The 24,115-nt window shown below is 42.8% G+C and overlaps 2 long non-coding RNA genes across 19 annotated transcripts in view; one reads left to right on the top strand and one right to left on the bottom strand.

Moving 5' to 3' along the window:
* Positions 1–24,115, top strand: part of LOC132592445 (uncharacterized) — a 67,166-nt gene that overhangs the window by 6,555 nt on the left and 36,496 nt on the right. For 2 of the 18 annotated variants that reach the window (XR_015950852.1, XR_015950835.1), the window contains exons 1-3: positions 14,165–14,541; positions 16,658–20,439; positions 21,865–22,187. The exons of 1 other annotated variant lie outside the window; for it this stretch is intronic. This is a non-coding gene — a long non-coding RNA (uncharacterized LOC132592445). Of the gene's footprint in view, positions 1–14,164; positions 14,542–15,308; positions 15,829–16,657; positions 20,440–20,909; positions 21,544–21,864; positions 22,188–24,115 lie in introns of those variants that run through there. 15 more of the 18 variants (XR_015950840.1, XR_015950837.1, XR_015950836.1 and 12 more) reach the window with 15 other exon arrangements.
* LOC148685096 (uncharacterized) lies at positions 7,001–15,156 on the bottom strand. Its single transcript, XR_015950854.1, has 4 exons — positions 15,084–15,156; positions 9,521–9,667; positions 9,180–9,263; positions 7,001–8,199 (listed from the first exon to the last, which is right to left on the bottom strand). It is a non-coding gene; the product is annotated as an uncharacterized LOC148685096 (long non-coding RNA).

Raw genomic sequence — 24,115 nt, 5'->3', positions numbered from 1 at the left:
CTTCAGTGGAACATTCCTTTTGCCTCATCACATGCAGTGCTTCTCAGAAGGAAACTTTGTGCCCTGTGTCTGAAGGATTATTAGGTCTCTGTGCTTGTGCTTCAGTTGAAACTGCCTGTCTTTCAGGAGTAAAATCGTAAATTTGGAGTATGATCTCGTGCCAGGCTTATCGTAGGAAGAGTTTCCATGCTACATTAGGCTCATTTCTTTCCAATACTTTTCACCATGTGGAGAGTTGTGAAGTCCCTGGAGGGGTTAACTGTGTGCCTTATTCTCGTGCTATACTCAAAAGGTACCACACATTAGCAGAAATATTGATAGAGCTGCTTTCTGTATGCATGATTGTGCGTGTATTACTAAAAAATAAGTGCAGTTAACTTCTCAAGGCATGCATCTGTCTATGTGGTGAGGGCATCCTAGCAAAACACATCTGCAACACTACAAAAAGTTGAGGAATGTTTATATGTAGTACATTTATTCCCCTCCCCAAGTGCTTACATCTATATCTTACATTGAAAAGGCACACTGAATCCAAACAATGCTGATGATCTACATCAGGGGTCGGCAAGGTTTACCGGCCTTGGGCCGGATCACTCCCATGGAGATTGTCCATGGGCTAGACTGGCGCAGCACGACTTCGGAAATTGCGTCTGCGCACGCACAGATACCGGAAATCGCATCTGCGCATGTTCAGACACCGAATATTGTGCCTGCGCAGAAGTAACTTTCGGCAACTGGACATGCACAGACACAATTTCTAGTATCTGCGTGGGCACAGATGCAATTTCCAGCGCCGCTCAGCGAGTCCCCGTGCCACGCTGCGCCGGTTTACCACAGTGCGTGGGGTACTCGCAGAGCAGGCAGCTTGGTTCAGGGGCGGCTCGTGGGCCGGTAAAACGGTCTTCGTGGGCCACACGTTGCCGACCCCTGGTCTACATCATATAGGGGTATACCACAGAAATATACCATGTGATGTCTTAGGCTATAATCCTATGTACACATGCCTGACAGTGATCCCTATAGAACTGGATGTAGTTTACTTTTAAATATGCATGGATAGAAGTGCACTGTTAATGAGTTAAACATATTTAAGAATAAGAATAATAAATTTTATTTATACCCCGCCCCCCCCAGCCAAGGCCAGGCTCAGGGTTGCTAACACTAGATACAAAAAGGGGGAAATGGGGGAGGGGATCAGGTTGGCTCCAGGCCAAATGCCAGGTGGAACAACTCTGTCTTACCGGGCCCATGGAAAGAAATCAGGTCCCGCAGGGCCCTGGTCTCAGGAGACAGAGCGTTCCACCAGGTCGGAGCCAGTGTTGAGAAGGCCCTGGTTTTAGTTGAGGCTAATCTGATTTCCTTCTGGCCCGGGACCTCTAAGGTGTTACTATTTGTGGACCTTAAGGTCCTCCGCAGGGCATACTGGGAGAGATGGTCCCGTAAGTACGAGGGTCCTAGGCCGTAAATTTATTTGTCCTGACCAGTGGCAAACGGTGCTGCTTGGCTGCCCCGGGGCAGCACATACGCAGTCCGTCCTGGCGCGTGCGTCGTGTCACGACGCGGCCTGATGCGAGGGCAGCGGTGCACTTGGCTGGAGGAGGTGAGGGGCGGGCCAGGGGCCGGCGGTGCTGCCCCCGCGCACTGCCCCTGCCAGACTAGGGCTAGGGGTGGCCCGCCACTCCCTTGCTATGCACCTGGTCCTGACCGCAGTAATATTGTATTGATGCCTCTGAGTTTTTGAATGAAAATATGCTTAGTAAGACCAAAACTAATGATAAAAAGTGAAAAACTAATTAAAACTGAAATGTCTGGCCTAGCTTTTGCTACCTGAGTGGTGGAAGAAGCAGCAATTGCAGGTTCTCTTTTTTAACACTGATAATGGAGTCATATAATATCATTTGGAATGGCAAGCAGGCAGTCTATATCAATATTTTTATTGCTGATGCTCCTAGTGACTAAATCAGATACTCTTCTTAAAGCTCTACTTTCAAGCCTATTCTGTGACCTTCCAGAACTGCTTCTTGTATAATTGTAACCAATTTTCTTGACACACCTCTTTCTGGTTGCCAAGTAACCAATCATATTGCTAGGAATCCATATTGCTATGGTATCCTTGTTTCTGTTTCTACCCCCACCCCATCTCTATTTAATTTTCTGCTTTAATTAATCAATTTTATAAAGCAGAAACATCTACGGTAGGTTTGTCCTTGTGAACACAAGACACTGATATAATATATGTAAGAACGACAGCTGATGATTAAGGATATGATTTTAGGTGACGTGTGTGTTGTAATCAGCTAAACAGGCCCCTTGCTATGAGAATTCAGGTTGCTACGGTTACCTATAGAAACTAGGACTTTGGGTTAACTCAGGACATCGATGCACAAAGCTCAGTATCTCACGTCCTTCTACACCAGCACAGAGAACGTGTCATTGCTTCTGTATCTGACTCCATATCCAGTACATCATTTATGGGTTAGCTTTCTGAAAATTACTACTGTATATAGAATTCATCATATAACAGTTTGTAACAGAACAGAACTGGGATCAGCTTTAAAAAACCCAATAAAGATTTGGACTGATCAACTGAAGTGCTTAAATTCTTAAAGTTCTACAGCAAGCCTCTGCTTCTTTAGTGTTCAGCTGTGTGTACATCTTACCATTTACTCCAGTGCGCTTCCTCTGCTAGTTTTTGAAGCCACATGACATTGGCCACAATCCATCTGTAATTTATGCCCTAGTTTCCTGAGAAGTAGTGCTGATTGATAATGTTTTCTCCCAAACCAGCTTCCAGCTGATTTGAAAACATAAGTCCTAGTTAAGGTGTGTACATTTTTGTGTGGCCCCTCCACGAGAGGTCCAGAAAGTGGCAAACACGAGAACAAACCTTTCCTGCAGTGTCTCCCTATTTGTGGAATGCTCTCTCCAGGCAAAAACTTTCCTCTATACCCAAGCCTTTGGCCTTTAACTATTTGTGGCCTTTTGGAAGTGCACAGGTTACTGTCATGTGCAGAGGACAACTTCATGAAAAGGGGTTATGGGGCAGAGGGCTATAGCTCTAGGGAAACAAATCAGGTAATCAGTAATGGTGTGTACACAGTGTAAATGGTGTAAGCCAGGCACCCCCAAACTGAGCCCCCCCCCAGATGTTTTGGCCTACAACTCCCATGATCCCTAGCTAACAGGACCAGTGGTCAGGGAAGATGGGAATTGTAGTCCAAAACATCTGGAGGGCCGAAGTTTGGGGGTGCCTGGTGTAAACAGTGGGGGGGGAACAACCTCACTGTGTTTTAAGCCGCTAAGATGTACATACATGCCCTCAGACTTTGAGATATGTATCCCAGTATAACAAGCTCTCCCTGGAGGGAGTTCAGGTATCTTATGGGTGGTCTTGATAATGTGATTCACCACAAAACAAGATCACAAATAAATAAAAACAAATTGGGGCAGTGAGAAATCAAGCAAGGATTAGATTATTGTACATTTCTTAATAGCTACACATTGGATTTCAACATGTTTCTGATTAATTAGTTAATCTAAAATCAGTATGTTAAACACGAGTTTAGCTTTGCAGTAATAAAAGCAAAATAGAACACATTTTAAAGTAACCTTTAATATAACATTAACAGTTGCATTTTTATCATTGGTTAATTATGTTTTGTTTGTTTCAGCCACAGGCCATAACAAAATTACAAATTCAGACATAAAATCAGAGCAGAAGTACAGCAACAGATAATAAACCAAAAGGGGGGAAATATTATTAGCACCACAGGAATAACTGTCCTTGGGGAAATCCAGGTTATATGAAATTACATAATCAACTGGATCAGTGGTTGCCAACCTTTTTGAACCGGTGGACAAATTCTGAATTTTGAAAGAGTGCAGTGGGCACCAATCCCAAACTAGCTGCCATGGAGGCGAGGCATAACACAAAATGGCTGCTATGGGGACAGAGCAGTACATATCATGGCTACCACGGGGGGAATGTTTGAAGAGGAAAAGGTATACTACAGGGGAAGCATAGCCTTGGAAAGAATTACCATTCCATCATAAATATCTAGTGCTGTTAACTGAGGTTTGTGTAATAGTGTTTGTTTACAACCATTGCTGTTCTTGGAAGCTAGTATTTATTAGCTGATGGTTGCTTGACTGACTCTGGCTGGGACCCAAAAGTGGGCCATGGGTTATTTTGAGATGGGCCTCTCCACCCTCTAACATGCCATAGCCTTTTGGCTGAACTAATGCCAACACCAGCAACTCATTGTATGTGCAACAAAGGTGACTAGGAGACAGAGAAATGCCGTTGGGACGAGGAAAGGAGGGTGTCCCTCCTTTGACTGGAAAATATGCTAGAGGAAGTGTTGAAGGAAACTGGAATATGATGGTGATTATGATTGTAATACAGGCATCCCCAACCTTCGGACCTCTAGATGTTTTGGACTACAATCCCCATCATCCCTGACCACTGGTCCTGTTAGCTAGGGATCATGGGAGTTGTAGGCCAAAACATCTGGAGGGCCGCAGTTTGGGGGTGCCTGTTGTAATACATAAACAGAGAAAAGAAAAGGGTTTAAGAGAGGAAAGTTGTTATGAAGAGAAATCAGCGAATGTCCCTCAAGGAGGAGAGATAAAGGGAGCTGGCAGTTTGGGGGTGTGGTAGGAGAATAAAATATAAGTTGAGTATGAAGGGGAGATGGAAGAAGAAATTACCAGAGGGAGCTAATGATTTGCAAGACATGGGGGATGCGAAGGGAAAAGTGTAAAAGAAAAAGCCTCCATGTAGAGCCTCTGGATCTGCAAATTCTGCCTAAAATAGAAATGCTGCCACAGTAGAAGACCTTAGTAATTTCCAGCTGATCATGTCAAACTCTGCCTCAGTCTGTCATGATTTTGTGACAGGACCTGCCCCTACACCACCCTTTTGTGATTGGTGGGCCTCATTACGGTAATTTCTGACTGTCTTAATTGGGCTTTAGAGGTAAAAAATTTGAGAATCCCTGTTACAAGGTTCAAAATTCAAATAATTGCCAGATGGGTGCAATCAAACACACATTTAATCAAGAACTCAAACACCAAGGTGTGAAATAAAGCATTTTCATAATAATATTTTTTTATTTATACCCTCCCATCTGACTGGGTTGCCCCAGCCACTCTGAGCAGCTAAGTTATGCTTCCCATTTAACTGTTCATAGTCTGATCCAACATTTCTCAACCTTGGGTCTCCAGATGTTGTTGGACTACAACTCCCATCATCCTTGACCACTGGTCCTGCTAGCTAAGGATGATGGGAGTTGTAGTCCAACATCTGGGGACTCAACTTCAGAAAGGCTGGTCTAATAGCTAAGTCAGGCATAGGCAAACTCGGCCCTCCAGATGTTTTGAGACTACAACTGTTAGCTAGGGATGGTGGGAGTTGTAGTCCCGAAACATCTGGAGGGCCGAGTTTGCCTATGCCTGCGGTAAGTGAATCCCAACAGATTTTATTTTTCCACCCTCCAAATTATCTCACCATCGGAGGGTGATAAGAGGAATAACAAATAAAGATGGGTTTGACTCCAAGGTATTTATATATTGTTGTTGTTTAGTCGTTTAGTCGTGTCCGACTCTTCGTGACCCCATTTATATATATTGTTTAGTAATAATAGTACCACAATCTCTGTTCCGTCTCAGTCACAGCAGCTTTAGATTGGGGTATACCCTGTGAATGTGAGCAATTTCTATGAGTAAAAGATTTTCCAAGTTTGTTTTGCTGCCATGTGGATGGCTGCATACAAGACAACATCTGTACATGCATTTGTCTTGGAAGGCAACACTTTGTTTGATAATTATTTTCATTTTTTTCAATAACATTTGGGGGGAAAATGTGGGGGAGAAAATTATACGTTGTAATCTTTTAAATCCCAGTAGAAATGCTAATTACTCCTCAGCTTTTCCAACATAAGCATTAAAGCCCCTTTCCAATAAAGTCACTGAATTTAAGTAACTATTCTTCATTAGCTAAGTTGCTGAATAGTTAAGTCTTTCCAGATAACAATAACAACACTTGGGATAATATAGACACTTAACATTATATAATTAAATTATTTCATTTAACCTTTTATAATTAAATTATTTTTTGATGTGTAACTTCATGATCAGAATTTATTAACCATAATTAATAGTTCACAATCTGTTTTCCTCAACACACACACACACACCATCAACATAAACATACATATATACACATACACACACAATACCCACTTGCAGAAAAAAATAAACCAGTGAGTTAAGATCTTATCTTAATAATTGTATAATTTCAGTTTCCTAAAGACAAACAGCCAAACACAATATCATATTTCATTAATAAATAAAGAAAATCATACCCTCCCTCCCAACACATATTGTTGGTATTCCACAAAAGCATAACTTTTGCTTATCCACAGAGTTTGGGGGAGTAGAGACCCAAGTGTAATTCTGAGTTCTTTGGAAAATTATATTTATTTTCTGCTTACAATTGTCTGACTACTGAACAGAAGATCATCATCTGAGTCCTTCATTTCCTAGTATGCAGCATTTTGTGCTCTTATTGTGCTGTTTGAGAGGACAGAATTTGAAAGTTTTTTCATCTGATCTGCTTAGATCCAGAATCTCATAGCCCAGAAAGGTGACTTTGGAAAGAGACAATATGTTATTCCATTGTATAGCTCTGTCAGAAACTTGTGTTCCTTCAGTTAAAATACAAAATCAAGTGAGCTCTAGGGACAAACACTTTTATCTTCCTACCCTGTCCATTCATGAGCTTTCTGTGGGCTCATGAAACAGGAAACCTTGAAAAAGTAGAAGTGTGGCTGTAATTGGGATTATTCTATTTTTAGCTCGTGAAGCAAGCCGTCTGCTGTCCTGTCCATGTCCCAGCAGAGGTGTTACATAACTCTGACTTAATTCTCTGTATCTGCTGCTACATCAACTTCCCCTTTCCTTTGAACTTTGCTTTTAAAATAAAACAAAACACCAGGCCTTTAATTTTTTTAACTCTTTACTTAACAGGAATATTAAGCAATACATTTACAGCAGCTCCTTAAGGGCATTGTGAAGTTCTGAACAGAAATTAACCAAATGATTGAAGAAACAATACAAAACTCACACAACCTTGATTATCTAGCAGTAACTTAAAATACGTTGGACACTCTAGTACTTCCAAATTAAGAGATTGCTGTAATTTGCTCATTCTAGAGTTGTCATGTGTGTTTAGGGTGAAAGTGTAACAGACAAGTACATGACCATGATTGTTCTTTGATATTCTTTTTAAGTGTCATTGTGTTTCTTGCGTAGTTAATCTGTGAATCTGGATGCTTATGCTCAAGTTACGGCCTTTGTAGCCTGGCGATTTTCCAGATTCCAAGAATGGATAGTGCATCTGGTTGGTGAGATAAACCAAGGATGTGCTCTTTAACCCACTCTGGATTAACCAGGAGAAAGGGAAAGCAGATGCTGAGCAGCATAGGAGAAATTTAGAAAAGATGTGTAGTGTCATCAAGGCATCATAATGTCTAGGTCAAGCCCTTTTTAAGCTGAGTATATACTGTGGGGTTTTGGGTTTTTTTTAAATTAAATACATTGTGGCAGATTAGTTCATTATACTAGGCTTGTTGTATATGTACAAAGCTGATTTGAGATGAGTGGAGAGCTAAGAACATAAGACGAACTTGCTGAATCAGGCCAATGGCCCATCTGGTCCAATATCCTGTTCTCACAGGGGCCAACCAGATCCCTGTGGAAGTCTGCAAGCTGGACATGAGTGCAACAGAATTCTGCCTGCCTGCAATTCCCAGGAACTATCTGGACCTTGATTTTAGGGCAGGGGTCAGCAAACATTTTCAGCAGGGGGCCGGTCCACAGTCCCTCAGACCTTGTGGGGGGGCGGACTATATTTTGGAAAAAAAATATGAACGAATTCCTATGCCCCACAAATAACACAGAAAACACATTTTAAATAAAAGGACACATTCTACTCATGTAAAAACACCAGGCAGGCCCTACAAATAACCCAGAGATGCATCTTAAATAAAAGGACACTTTCTACTCATGTAAAAACTTGCTGATTCCCGGACCGTCCGCGGGCCGGATTTAGAAGGTGATTGGGCCGCATCTGGCCCCTGGGCCTTAGTTTGGGGAAGCCTGTTTCTCTCAGTTGCTCATTGCTCCAATTTGTCTGTTCTTCACATTTCCACATTAGATTGCATTTTTTTCAATGTAAAAAAAAAATCCTCATGAATTCATCAGCATTGTCATATTTACAATATTTACAATACTAGGTGGGTGTGCGTGTGTATTATATATAATTTTGTATACACTGTATATTGTATATTATTTTGTATATATTGTACATAATTTTCAATATATACAATATTGGATGTAATTTTCCATAATACAGACATTTTTGCAAGGCAGTTTACCATAATATAACACATTTTGATACATTATTTTCATTTTTATGCACATTTTGCATTATGCATTTCTGTGCACATTACTTGGTCGGAAAGCTATGCTACAAAATTCAGAGAAGTTGAATTTTGAAGGATAGCTGGGATTTGGTTCGCATATTCTCTTTGGAAAGTGTGGATTGGGTAATTCACCTTTAAATTGAGTCAAATTTCTCCCCTAACCCCACCATGTCAGATCACCTCGTGTTGTTAAATCTCACTGTAAGATTCACTGAACATTCATTCCCCTTTGAGGCTATACCGGTATGTCTTGCCATGCAACTGCAAGGAATGTGTGCATGTTGAGAATATGTGGGGGGGGGGGAGATTTTACTTGAAGCAGTGGTTTTAAGAGGAAATAAACAGAATTCTAATGTACTAGAACAGGTATCCCCAAACTGCAGCCCTCCTGATGTTTTGGCCTACAACTCCCATGCTAACAGGACCAGTGGTTGGGGAAGATGGGAACTGTACTCCAAAACATCTGGAGGGCCGAAGTTTGGGGATGCCTGTACTAGAAAATGGATTTCAAAACATCATTCATCCTGCAGGTTTCAGAAATATGGTAAAAACTGTAAAAATAATTCTCTTGTTCAACCCCCCCCATTTGCATTGCTTACCCCTACCTTTTATTGTGGACAATATAAGGAATTGCATGCTGCCTACACAAGGATTAGGTGAAGTAGGGCCAAAGAACCCCACTGCATACTGTACCTTCTTTTCTGAATTATTGCTTCTTGTACATGTAGCTTATGCCAAGGCCATGATCCTGTGCGCTGTACACACTGGGACTTCTATCTGAATAAACATGCATTGGACATGAAGAGGTTATATGCAACCCTTGAATTCATCACATTACTATACATATCGCTATTACCCTGCGTCTCCCAAGCATCCCTGGGGGCATGCCTCATAGCATGTGCTTGTGTCTTGATCCCTTTTTCTCTTGTATTTATTCCATGACTAATGAAGCACAGAATGTCAAGCATAGAGAAAGGCTATTTATGGGCTACCAGTGCAATCCCTGCAACTTCCAGTTATGTTGTCAAGTGTACCTTCATGTTACGAGGCATCCCTGTGGTCTCTATTCTTAGCAGCTAATCATGGAAATAATTCTCTTCAGCATTACTGGCTTTTTGGCTTCAGAGGTTCGCCAGCTCTCCTGCTTACAGAGGCCATCAGCTTCCTGTCATTTGCCCCACCTGCAGAGTGAGTAACATTACTAGATAGCGTACCATGGCCCACCCCAGTATCTTTAAAGAGGCTCCCGTTTCTGATGCTGTCACATCCATCATGCTAATACTAAAGGTGATTACAGATGGTGTATGTTTTATGTTTAAAATGAAATGTAGAGCAGTAATATCCTATGATGCCACAGAACACGATTCAAACCCTCAATTAATTCCTTGCATGTGATTGCATAATTGTCTCTTTAAAATGGAGGCATAGGGTGCTGCATTCTCTCATCAATGCTAGGACTTTGTGTTCCGTATATTAATGCCTGCTGTTTAGTTCCACTCCTCAGTTTTATCGCTGTTTGTTCCCGTGTGTGCAGTTACTTGTACTTGCTAAAATAAGTGTGCAAGCATTTTTACAGCAATCCAAGATGCATGCTTTGTAAAACTCACTGTCAACATATTGAAAATGAATTCAATACTGCCAGATAACTTAAGGGAATAATAGGGAATGATTGAATAATAGGGACCAGGCCTTACAAAAATGCTTAATGTGAAAGTAGATCAAAGTACTTTGGAGCTTGTATCTCATTAAGTCAGCATTTGTCTGACTGTCTTAAAGTGTCACTTTTAGTGGAGTGGACTGAAGACAACATTCAGTCTGAAATCCCTTTACAGTGCCAGTAGTGCTCTAACTGCTTTAGAGAAGAGCTCCTTCACTTCAGCCTGAAGCAGAACCTGGCCTTGGAAGTACCAGAGCTTTGTATCTCCCTATTTAGTATCACATGGAAATGGCTGGTAGGTGAGAGAGATGACTCCTCACCAAGGACCTTTAGGAAAATGGGGGAGCCTTAACCCCCTGTTAGATGTGTTTGGGCCCATAGAAAGCTAGCAGGGCAGGGTCAAGTGGACCTCCCAAATTCCAAAAAAAGTTTCTGCTGTAGAAAACGCTCTGTTCAATGTGTCTCACATCCCAGCAGACTTGGGAATGGAATGGTGTGCAAAAGGGCCTCTGAAGATGATTTCAGTGCCAGGGTAAGCTCATACCCTGGGCCAGGTTCAAGGTGCTGTTATTAGTATGCAAAGCCCTTAATAACTTAGGACCAGTTTACCTACAAGATCGCCTGACCCCACATGTGCCCACTTGATTGCTTCGATCAGCGGAATTGGCACTACTACAGGTGCCACATAAAACCCATTCCAGCAGCTGGATCTTGGTGAAATAATAATAATAATAATAATAATAATAATAATAATAATAATAATAATAATTTATTATTTATATCCCGCCCATCTGGCTGGGTTTCCCCAGCCACTCTGGGTGGCTCCCAACAGAAAAATGAAATGAAATAATCTATTAAACATTAAAAGCCTCCCTAAACAGGGCTGCCTTCAGATGTCTTCTAAAAATCCGGTAGCTGTTTTTCTCTTTGATATCTGATGGGAGGGTTTTCCACAGGGCGGGCACCACCACCGAGAAGGCCCTCTGCCTTGTTCCCTGCAACTTGGCTTCTCGCAACGAGGGAACCGCCAGAAGGCCCTAAGTACTGGACCTCAGTGTCCGGGCAGAATGATGGGGGTGGAGATGCTCCTTCAGGTATAAGTTCCTCCTTTACCTGATTTGCTGCTTGATGAGCTAGCTGCATATGAACCAGTTCTGCTTTGTAGTCAATGAGGAAGAAGCATATTCCATACCTGATTTCAAAGTGGATCACACAGCAAAGGGCATCTGTTTTAGCATGTGGTTTCCTTGTTGTGGTTTGGTCGTTCTGCTAGTAATGCTAGTTTCACTGTTTGTACAGAGTCAAAACGTAATGCATTTATTCTGTCTTTACCTCATAATGAATTTTTTTTTCCTATCGTGTGCCCTCTGTCCCTTCCAAAGCTACTAATTCTTGTGGCTGCCCACAAAATAACTCGTAATTTTAGTACCTGTCTAGTAGTGTTGAAGACAAAGTTTTTAACAATTTGAGGGATACAACTTTCATGCTCCCCCTCCCAATATTCAGTAAGAGATTTTATGGCTTTAACAAGAACCTGACCAATCCCCCATTGCCATCTTGAAAGCTGGAGCTTGTTTTCCTCATTTAACTCCAGCAGTAAAGTACTTTTTAAATGCTTGCAGTGTTGGCATTAGACTACTGCTGTTCCTCTTGGCTTTGCCCCCATGCTGGGAAGAAAAGTAGGCCTTCTTCTTTTAAGGGTTGTGCGGAAGAGACTGCCTTTTAAAACACCACCCTACTATTTTTGCTCTGTAGAACAAAAGCAGCCATACCCCACAACTGTCTGCACTGTCTCTTTTTTGAGGCTTCTCGACGGAAACAGTGATAAACTATTTCTGGCTCTTCGAGCAGTAATTTAATACCAAACTACTGCTGGTCAAATGTGAACCTTAGTCACAGAGATACATCCAGTTGTAGGTTTAGCAGTAAACTGATGTATACTCGCAGCATGAACCTGCCCTCACTTGGATGCTCAAAATAATCTGGGTGAGTGACAGACATTGCATGTCTGCTTAAAAATCTTTTCTTTGTAAATATCATTCACCAATGCTGTTGCTGGCATTCTCCCATGTTGCAGCTTTTGGGAACACTGTAGTGCCTTTTACCCTGTAATTTGTACATTACAGGTTTCATTCTAGTTATAAATAAAGAAATATGTGGGCATGGTTCAATTTTGGGAACAGTTTGTACTCGTAACACATGTGAAGGCAGGCAGTCGTATTGTGAAGCATCCTCTGATGTGCTGTAGCCTTCCTCAAATGGAGTGTCCAGGAAGTTCTTGCAGCTCCAATCCTTGGGGAAAGCTGTTAACAGTGAAATGAGCCTCAAATGGGTCCACACCAGTTTTAAGGTTACGGGGATTCAAACCCTGTAGGCATCTTCTGTACAGTACTGACTTTTCCAAGCAAAAAAAACTAAGCACAGTTTCTTTGTAGCAGGAACAATGTTGCCTTTTAAATACTTACTGCTGTTGTACTGCCTTACTAGTTCTTAAAAAATAATCCTTTTTATTTTTATCTTGGTAACAACGTTTCCTAGCCAAATACAGACTCCCAAGTACCCAAACAGAAATCCCCTCTCCCTTGCCCAAACCCAATTAGTCACCATTTAGCATCCTATTTAACTCATCTGAATATGAATAAAATAATTCTGCATATCAAAACAACAAGACAAAAGCTTGGAAGGGAAAGAGTTGAAAGAAATGCTGCTGAATCAAACACATTAAGGAAGTTCACTCAGAACTCTTGGGAGTCTTGGAAGTGCCTTGTACTTTATCGTTGTCCAGCACTACTCCTTTGCCTTGCCTCCACATACATTTTGAGCTCTGCATCTCTGTGTGCACTGTTTTAGCATTTGGAAGTTTGTTCTTGCATGCATCTGTGCACAACAGATGTCACTTTCAGGCAGCGAATAACTCTAAAATAACTCTGTAAAGAAGAGGGAGGGGGAGAATCACTGGATTCTTCAGCTCTGCTAGAACATCGAAATTGTGCAGTCAGCCTTCCTGTACAAATTTAAGGCTGGCATGTTTCTGTTTTGAGGTGATCACCAGAGCCTTTCTTTTATCTAGTCTTTCAGAATTACCACAACATAGCAAAATATTCTGTCTTTCATATTCTGATTTTCAAGAATCCCTCCCCAAATGGTCCTTTTGTCATGCCTTGGTGCTCCTAATGGTTTCCTCTCACAGCTGAGACAGGCCATTTGAACTCCTGGCAAACTTATCGGTGAGGCAGAAAGGGTTAACACACAGCTTGCTGCCAGGGGAACACACACCCCTGGAACATTTTGGAGGGAAAACCATTTGCTCCTCTCACCATGCTGAAGTGATTAGCCATTGTAAGAAAAACCCTCTCCTGAGACACTGGTGACCTAGGCCTGCGGAGTTTCATGCATCCAGAGACAGGGTGTTTTTTTACCCCCACCCCAAATTAACAAATTTCCAAAATGTATTTGAGTGGAGTGTGGAATGCTTGAGGTTTGCAGACATTTGCAGAAATGAAACGGTTAAAAGCACGTGCTCGGGTGTGTGCCTAAAAGCAACTGTCTTTTATAAACTGCATTGCCTTTGCTGCCCTTTGTGTTAAATCAAAAATTATATCGCATGTGTCACTGGGATGTGCACTAGTTTTTCTCAAAGATTGGAAAACATCTGCTTTGTGTTGCTTTATAAACGGGAATGAGCTGGTGGGGGTTAATGACACGAAACTTTGCTCTGTTTTTAAGCTGTGCCTCTTCAAGAGATGCTTGCCAACCCTAAAAAGAGTTAAGCTAGCAAGTGTAACTGGGAAAGCCACATGAAGCTGACAATGCGAACATGAGAAAGGGGAAGCTTGGAAATGAAGCAAAGAAACCAAGATGAGGAGGGAGCGCAGAGATATGGGTGCTTAGCCTGGGAGTGACTTTCTCTTGGTTTGTCCGGCCCTGGTATTGCTGGCATTGGCTCTCTGGGGAAAGCTGCAGTTCTGCTGTTAAAACACAAGGAGCAGCCTGGAGAATTTTGAGCTGCGTCACACAGCTCAGAGGGGGAGAGAGAGAGAGAGGGAAAGCAAGCTCTGTCGATAGGTCTACTAGCAACAGCCCTGCTGCAGCAAGAGAGAGAGAGAGCTCATGAAAGAGAAGTGATAACAACATTGGGAAGCATGATTCCTTTACCCATACAGCATATTTTTTTAAAAAAAGAACCACTATTTTGAAGCTTGTTTAGAACCAGCAGATTTTGTCCACTGATGATACCGGAAAGATGCAACGCAGTTAATTCCGCAGGGGGGGGGCGTACATAGGAAGGGTTAATGGGAGGAAAATTCTGGAATGTTCTATCCTGCGGCGGCGCAAACAGAGGGTTGAGGACTGCACAGGTGTAGATGAACAGAATTCGTGGTTCCTCTTTTTCCTTACGTACGTATCAGATTGGGATGTGGGGTGGGGGAATTGAACCGACTGTCTCGTGTGTGTGTGTGTGTGTGTGTGTGTGTGTGTGTGTGTGTGTGTTTGTTGGGGTTTCTTTCTGTCCCTAAACTCCACCCCCAGAACTCTTACACCCCATGCTATTTTTCTGTGGCTAGATACTGTTGGCTGTGTCCTGCGTCACACCAATGGAATGAAGGTACAGGTTGTAAAATTTCACTGCGTAGCTGTAATGCAGATTTGGGGAAGGAAGAGAGAACAGTAGTTTTTCAGAGGTTAATATCAAGGAGTTGGCAGGGGGGTTAAAAAGACAGTCTCTGGATTTTTAAATCTGAGGGACTGTATCTGCATAGTTCAGAAAGTGGTGAATGATGACGCAGTGATCTTTGCCTAGCATGTTCCTGGGTTTAAAAAGCATCAGGGGGAACAGGTACACTGTGAATCTCCAGGCCAGCTGAAAGGGACTGAGTTAAGAAGGGAAGATAGCGTTTAGGAATTAAATGTCATCATTTTGGCGTTGGAAAGTTGTTTACCTTGCTCTCTCCGTGTCTCCATGTTGGCAGTCTTCCAGCTCACATGTGATAGTCTTCCCTGTACTGCTGCATCATTAACTGAGTGCCTGAGCCTACACATGATTGGCTAGGGAGGGCTCTTATTCTAAACACACAGTTCCATTGGAGGGAGAGGCAGTGGCAGGTGAAAAGCTGCCTCAGATTGGCTGGGGCCAGGATATCAAATCTAAATGTTCCATTCCTCTTGCTTTAAAAGGGGGTCTGAACAATTTGTGACTTAAAATGTTGGCTGTTTGCTTCTCTCCACCCCTCCTTTTCCTTAAATCAGGCATTTTGGAATGTGTCTGTGATCTCAAGGCTGGTCATTTAAAGAGAAAAGCAAAAAAGCAGGAACTTGAGTATTGTGGATTAGTTTAGTTTATTACTGGTTCAAGTGACGCAGAAGGAAAAACAAATATTCTGTGACTCGAGTTGCATCAGTAACAGGCGTGTTTCCGGCTGCTGTGAGACAAGCCACGATGACGTGACATTATTATAGGCTTCAGAAGAGACAACAAAAAAGAGGCTTTGGTGGGTAGCTAGAAAAATTCTAACTAGACAGAGCTATTTACTTGTATTATAAACTATGTGGGGCAGTGAGAGTGCCTGCCACTTGTATATATGTAAAAACCTGGACTAAACCAAAAACTGAAATGTGTCCTAGGTTACGTCAGTGTAACCTCAAAGTCAGTGCTGTGATGGGATTGAATGGCAACAGAAGATAGTGGTAAGATATATGAGGCTTTCTTTCTGTCATTTTGTTTTGTTTTAAAAGGAGGGGATGGAGAGTTCTAAGATGGCTGGAGAACGATAGGTGGACGGTCAAGAAGAATAAACCACCAGATCAAGCTGGGGAGCGGAGTGGGGGGGGATGAGGACCCACCATATAGGTAGACATAGTGCTTGCTTTAACCATTTCATGAGTCAGATTTTCCATTCTGGACTATCCAATAGCCAATTCCAGTCAAACATTTGTTCTGTTCTGGAGGATGGGGTCTATCTTCTCTTCTCTTTGGAACCTGCCATGAAATCCAGAGTAACTAGCATTATCACATAACATGAGAGGGTAAGTTTCTTGTGGCGTTTTCTCATAAAATGCTCCAATGAATTGAAGGGTTTACGATGGTAAAAGGATTTGTGTTGGTGACTCACCGGCATAGAGAGAGTCAAGTACAGACAGTCATTCGGCAGCAGTATGCTGGCTTTGGAACCAGATCAGATGCATTTTGATTCTCCATCTTAATTTCTTTTAAAGTACTCTGTCTTCTCAAGTGTTGTTACAAGATGTATTCTCACCAGTAGGCTTTAAAAGCCCCAAGAAAGGTGAATATGCATAGTCTTCTATTCACATTTGCTAGCTCAAAGGAGCAAGAGGCGGAGGGAAAGGAGAGAAAAAATCAGGAAGCCATTTCTGGAGGCAGACATGATGCGTGGAAGAAGGAAGGCAAGGAAACACAGCAAATACACCCCTCCTATATTATCCCCTCATGCACACCTTCATTTTTCCTTTCTTATTTGCCAAGTGTTATGCCTAATTTGAAATTCTTTCATTGTAGGTGCATCACTTCTCTCTCTCTCTCTCTCTCTCTCTCTCTCTCTCTCTCTCTCTCTCCCTTCCCCTTGCCCCCGGTGTGAGTCCTTGCTCTGCAGAGCTGTCTCCTCCAGAGGCAGTCTTGCATCCTGCAGTGCTAGTTCCGCAGAGGAGGGCAACAGGAGGCACAACTGCGATGGCTGCTCCCGGGAAGGGACCGACTTGGTGCTGAGATCATACTTGTTCCTGGCAGGACTTGGAGACTATAATGCAGCTGGGTAGGTCGGGAGAGTGCTTGGTTAAATTAATTTTGACCGACGCCATCTAAACAAACACCTCTTGTGTCTTCTAGACATGACCACTAGGGGTTACATATCCATAATGGCGTTCCTTAATATTTTTGGGAACTGGATTCATGAATGAGGAATATGGATGGAACAAACTCCTTTCTTTTCTTTATTCCCTAAAACACTTTTCTGAGTGTTTGGGACTGAGCATGGAGATAGATTTGCTATTTTTCTTACCACACTCAGATATGTTGGTGTTTGTTGTTTTTGTGAATCTGGATTGGGGGCTTGTTTTTTTTTAAACCACTTTCTTCAGTGATTGGTGGCAGCTCCTGCAAGGGATTCTATGGAACCTGAAAGCTACAAGGAGTGAGAGAGGCGTAATATTTCTGTAGGTTGATGAGGAAAGCAAGATTGTCCATCTCATGTGTCCGGAGTTATTCATACAGGGGCACTGGAGGCAGGTGAGCCTTGGCTGAAAGTAGTTTTGAAGCTTATGTGGTTTACTTCAGAGTCTGAAAATTTGCTGTTCTCGGCTGAGGTTTGTGACCTTGGGCTAATTTGTTTCTTTCTGCTTGCTTCCGTTTTCTTTTCTGCAAAGTGGGCAGGGCAAGGTCTGATTCTGATCAATGTTTCAAACTGTATTTCTTTAACAAGGAATACCTCCAAGTCCTTACCGAGACCATAATTCTCCCTTGTAGGCCTGGGATTGTTCCATTGCAATAAGACTCCACCGTTTTTGTGAAGTACACTGAGACATGATAGAACATATCAGGGGAGTGCAACAACTATGCATTTTTAAAATTGGTGCCATCTAAGCAAACAGCTGGACATGATTCTGAATGGTGTTATTTTTGGTAGTGGTCCATTGTGATGCATCTGTATTTTGCTATTCTTCTTTGAGAAGGCAGAAGATACAAACAAAAATGGGCGTGAGGAAGAAACACATTTTTAAAACCTCTGTATTAAAACTACACGTCATTACTCAAAACTGTTTGTGGTGTCTGCATGTGTTGCTTTCACCGCAGCTAACAGCAGAAGAATATAGATGGCGGCAACTGCACTCCTGGTCATTTTGTTGCTGGCAGAGTAGATTCAGTGCTTGCAGCACTGCTGCTGTTAATTTCCACGTCGTATCAAAACAGTATTGGGTTTTGTGTCAGGAGCTTTGCTGATGCTATGAGGAGAATAAAGTCTTCTTGAAAATTTCGTTTATCGCTTTTCTCTCTCTCTTGGTTTCTTAAGAGAGCACGTAAAAAAACAACACCCTTCTGCTTATAGAACTTGGTTTCCCCGACCCTTTGAGCCCCTCCCTTGCAAAAAAAAAAAAAAAAAACACAGTTCCACTTTGCAATTTTTTAATCCAGCGCTCAGGAGTGTTTTGCAGTGGTTTGGGTGTGGCCTTTGTTGACTATTTCCACCAGCCTTGTCAAGGGTAAGAAAAAGAAGGTTGGGTTTCTGTTGTGGTTGTGTTGATAATGGAAAAGAATAAACTTGAAACTGTTTATTAAGAGGGCCACATATAAAGTACAAGTGTCCTTGTATCAAAGATGACAATGTTTCTGAATAGGGTAAGTTCGTTGCCTTTTTTATTTTTTATTTTTTAAAGTAGCTTGATTTTTAAAAGAAATCTCTCTTAGCACGACTGCTTCCCCTCACAGAATTGCTTGCCTGAACAGGGGCAATGCCACGCAGCTGCTTGGGTGGCCATTTTGCTGCACCACCATCTACCACTAGCATATTCCAGATCCCCAGATTATATTTTACTTGTGGTTCTGAGACATACGCCCAGAACCAACATCTTTATTTTGTTACCAGCCATTCCTTCTGCAACAGTCTGAACTCAAATGTGAATTCAAAAGCAATGTGAAACCCTAAATTATGGTCAGAATCAGATACGTGTTTTACCAAAAAAAACACCTATAATTGCTTGAAACTAAGTTAATTGGGAGTATTCTAATGATTCACTCCATCGTGTTGCATATATGCATCCTGCAGTCTCTTGAACTTTCTTTTGCAGCATTGTATGTTTACTTGCCAGAGAAATAGGATACTAAATTTAGAAGGTGCATGAATTCCACTCCAGGTGCAATCATATGTAATGATCTATCCCAAATTATTTAGTTGAGTCACATTGGAACACCCTGTTTGGTCTGACTTGTACAACAATGAAGTCCAGGTGGTAGGATGAGACCCACCAGGGGATAATGGGAACTCTCTGGGTAGTTCATTAGCCTGCTTGTAGTTTGAACTGGCAATAATATAGTGCAGGGAATAGCAATAATGTAGCACATGGAATAGTAAATAAGGAAGGATTTCTAGGCTTACATTTGGATGAAAACAATGACTTTTTTTTAAAAAAAAAAACCAAGCCAATACTTAGAAAACCATATAGAAAACATTGTTGTTGAATAAATGGATGTCCTGATGTCAGGTCCCCAAAATATTGAGCAATTAACTCCAGGTAGTCACTCTTTCACAAATTATGCGGGTGTGGACGTATGTGCATTGATACCTGTTTTCTTGTCAAGACGGCAGTGCATCTTAAATCCTGCTTTTCTCTGTGGCTGCCTTTATCATAGCATTATTGGTAGTTTCTGCCATAGTAGCAGCAGTATATATGGAGAGAGAGAGAGAGAGAGAGAGAGAGAGAGAGAGAGAGAGAGAGAGAGAGGAAGAAAAAATGCACTAGCCCTCACTTTCGTTTTGGTACTTTCCTTGCCCTTCCAAAGAAGCAGACAGACTCTTGGGTCTGGCAGACTTTATCTTCCCATGTAGTTGCTGCTACTATTTTTCACAGTTTTTGCAAATCTAAGGACCTGATATATTGCCTCTGCTACCTTTTAATGGTTGTTGGTGGCAAGATGTCCTCTGTAGTCCATGGTCTGCATGCTAAAATCTGACCGTGTAGAGAACTAGCAGTTGAATATGTCTAATCTAAATGCGTCACAACAGCTTTCCTGAGTGTCATTGTTTTGGGGAGTCTTGTCAGGCTACCCATGGCCACTTTTTTGACTCCAGATAATTTCAGATCTACTGCTAAATTGAATGGCAAGCAGGAAGTGTAAAAGTTGATTGCTGTGGCCTTTGACTAATATAACTGGAATAATAGTGCTTGTTTTCTTAATGCCTTCCTTATTTGTTTAGGGACTTAGATTAAACTCTCCTAGAAAGTCTGTTCATGTCTCAAGAACAGGTAAAAATAATATGTGTGCTTCATAGGTGGCCCTGTGTAGTAGACTGTTGTCTTAACTCAGTTAGGGCGTATCCATATGTGGCTGTGGCTCTGGTCCAGACACCTATGACTGTAGCAGAGGATTACATGGTCAGGGCTCAGTTCATGAAGCCATTCATTTCTTCCTTGTGTTGAAGTGTGTTTGAACTTGGGGCAGATATGCCCTTATCCTGTCTCGCAGATGATGCTTTTGACAGTCAGAGGCTCTGCTGGTGTTGCAGATCATGGATTGAGGCCGAAATAATTCATTGTTCATGGTATCAGTGTGAGATAAAAACAACTAAGGCACGGGTGTCAAACACAAGGCCCGGGGGCCAAATCCGGCCCGCCAGACCTCATCATGTGGCCCGCCGAGCGCCCCAGCCAGCGGGACCCAGCAGCGGGACCTTGCTGCTGAAGCGCCGCGCCGACAAAGCGCCGACAAACAGCTGGGGCCTGGGGGGAGTAGAAAGGCGGCTGGAGCAGCGCTGCATGGAGCACCCCAAGCCACAGCAGGAGAAGGAGGAGGCAGCTTGCCGGGTCAGCGCCCAGCAGCGCCGCACGGAGAGTCCCGAGCCTCTGCGACACAGCAGTTCTCTATAGCACTTTGAATCCTCCTCCTCCTGCCATGGCTCGGCGCCTGGAAACGGCGGCTGCTGCTGCTGAAGCACAGACAAAGCACCCAGCAGCGCCGCGTGGAGGAGCAGGAGGATTCAAAGTGCTACAGAGCACTGCTGCGTCCCAGAGGCTCGGGACTCTCCGTACGGCGCTGCCGGGCACCGACCCAGCAAGCCTCCTCCTCTTCTTGCCTCTCCTCCTCCTCCTCCTGCCGCGGCTCAGCCTCATAAACGTGAGCTCAGCGGCGGCTCAGCTTCACGAACGTGCAACTCTGAGGCTTTACGCACTTCTCCTAAAATGGACACCCGCTGCCTCACGCTGCACGGGAAATGCTTTTTGCCCCTGGGTCCCTACGCGCTCTTTTCTGGCGCTGAATCAAGGCGGAGACCCCCCCTTCCCTTTCTTTCTTCCTCTCTCTCGTTCTTATTCTTTCTTTCCCTCTTCTTCCTTCTTTATCTCTGTCTTCTCTCCCTCTTTCTTTTTCTTTCCTTCTTTATTCCTTCTTTCCTACTCTTCTTTCTCTCCCCTCTTTCCTTCCTTCCTCTCTCCCTCCCACTCCCTCTTTTCTTCCTTCCTTCCTTCCTTCCTTCCTCCCCTCCCTCTCCCTCTCCCTCTCCCTCTCCCTCTCCCTCTCCCTCTCCTCAGAAACATAGGATGCTGCTTTATACTTCTGGCCCTTAAACCCTGGAGAGCAGCTCCAGTGAGTCAACCTCAGCCAGTCCCTTTGGTGAAGGGTGGTGGCTCACTGGCAGAACATCTGTCCTGCATGCAGAAGGACCCCAGCATCTCCAGGTACTAGTAGCTCTGCAAAGGTCCTGCATGAAACCCTAACGAGCCTCCACCACCCAGTGCAGTTACCAAAAATCATTTTTCAATAAATTGTACAATAATTGTACATTTGAATATCTTGCCATTATTCTGACTATGTTTCTGCTTTCAGAGCTAGTTATTACTTACATTATTACAAAAAACAGTAATAATTGAATGCAGTGACAATAATTTATGATAATAAAGAGTGGACACATAGTCCTACAGATACAACCGGCCCTTTGAGGGTGACCAAACTGCTGATGCGGCCCCCGATGAATTTGAGTTTGACACCCCTGAACTAAGGGGATTTTTCATGACCCATATGTTTAGTTTTCGATTAATAAGTAAATAAATCAGATTTCTTTTATAATTTTGAAAAATAAAAATAACAGGTCTCCAAAGAACCATTTCTGTGTGCGTGAGAGATACTGCAACCTTCTGATTCCTGTAAAGAAGACCTTGTATTCTACATGGAGGACAGTTCTTGAAACGGAGTAATGGGGTTGGAAGAAGAAGAAGAAGAAGAAGAAGAAGAAGAAGAAGAAGAAGAAGAAGAAGAAGAAGAAGAAGAAGAAGAAGAAGAAGAAGAAGAAGACGACCACCTCACACGGCATGTTCAAGTCCTTGTGTGTACCTAAAGTAGCTCTTTAGATCCTGGCTAACCAGTTTTGATCTTTTTCTCACAGTTGGCTTCCTTCATACGTGGCATGTATGCATTTTTAAACAGTCTTGTGTGTGATGTGTAAGGAAGTACATCTGTGCTACAGAGTAGAAGGGGAGTGGAAACCACACTGTGCCATTGCCCTCTTTACACTGAAAATGGTAACTCCCCAAGTGGACTGTACCACTCTAGGCAGTGCCTACCTCCTTTTGTGCTTGTGCCTTGTGGTATGGGGTAAAGAAGAGTAACTTTCTTTAACTCCCACTGCTTTCATATTTCTAGGGGAGTAGTATTTGATACAGTGAGGATTTCAGTGCGACAGTCAGAGGAGATCCGATTGCTGTGGCGTGTAGCATTGGATCACCAGGGCTTCTCCCACTTCACTCTCATTCACCCTGCAGCCAAAGTTTCAAAAATGTGTTCCACGGATGTTTCAAAATCTGTGACAAATTTTTAAAAGGGATAGTTTTCTTTGCACTGGGCCAGGAGGGTGGGGAGTGGCATGCTGTGTGCACCAGCAGGGCTAGTATCAGAGGTCAAGGTCATTGGGCATCTGATGAGGGCCACATCCCAACAAGACCCACTGTTGGCTTGCAGTGCCTCCCTATCCTTCCTCTTTGTCCTTGCTGTTTCTGCCCATTTCCCAAGCATGCAAGGCCTGGTAAAAGCACAGTGAGGAAGCTGCTGCCTCCACCCAGTGCAGATCAGACACAGTGCCTCGCCACTGCCAAAAAAGCTGGAACCAACACTGTGCACCAGCAGTAGCCATAATTAATGCTAACCAGGGTGTCCATCTTCACCAGGATTTGAAACTAGGATTTAAAGTGGATTTGCAAACTTCAGTTGTGAGAGAAGCTGGCTAGCATGAGGTAAAGAACCAGCTGTGTGTTATCTTTCATAGGTGATTTAACGAGATGTGGGCTTTCTAGTCAGCAAAGCCCTCCATTCTCTTTGAAGACGGAAACTGCATCTGTTATAGAACATGGTTCAGTTGGAACATTGTCCTAGTGCTGTGTTTTTTAAATTCCTGTTAGGGATGGAAGAAGGCACCACTTTCTGTTCTGCCCTGTTTTCGTCACATGCGGCACTATTTTTGTTGTGCTGCTGTTTGTCTTCTGCCAAAGACAGAAGTTTTTCTATTTGCTGTGGCAAAATTACGTAACCTGCCTAATGTACATAATTAACTATGTAATCTACGTAAATCACGTTGTCGTTACGTTCTTCCATCCCATTTGTTTCAGTGCAAAAGAAACACACTACAAATGGGCGTGGGGAGGCGGGTGGAACATATCATTGGTGGCCAGAAAGCAATAGCAAATATTGATCTTATTTGCTGGATTGATTTCCATTCTAGAAATGATAAATAAATGGACAATTTCTTCTATTTCCATTTTCATCAGAATTTTCCAATATTCCTAGTTGGTATCATACATGGGATCCAAATGCAAAATGTGGTGGGGCACTGCCAACACCTTGCAGTTCCTGGGAGGGGGGGAAAAGAGTCTTGTGACATTGTTCATAGCCCACAAAGGACAGCGAGGGAGGAAAAGGATGCCATCTTTCTTTCTCACCTTTTGAAATCTTCCCTACTTCTTCTTCTTCTTCTTCTTCTTCTTCTTCTTCTTATTATTATTATTATTATTATTATTATTATTATTATTTTGCAGCATGCATTCTTGCCACCCTAATTCTCACCTTCAGAACAATATAAAATGTTAGAGCATCAAGCAGGCCAATTCCCCACCTCCCTAGTTCCTCCTCACCCACCCACTCAATAGAACTAATGTTTGCGATGTTCTGCAGCTCCTGGAAGCTAACTGATTATTCTCAGTCTTCTGGCCTGGGGAGGAGATGTTTGTAAATTTTCAAACTTTTTTCAAATGCATTTGTGCA

The sequence above is a fragment of the Zootoca vivipara genome, chromosome 7 (assembly GCF_965207765.1).
Source record: "Zootoca vivipara chromosome 7, rZooViv2.hap1.1, whole genome shotgun sequence".
Classification (NCBI taxonomy): domain Eukaryota; kingdom Metazoa; phylum Chordata; class Lepidosauria; order Squamata; family Lacertidae; genus Zootoca; species Zootoca vivipara.
This window is presented reverse-complemented; position numbering and strand designations above follow the sequence as displayed.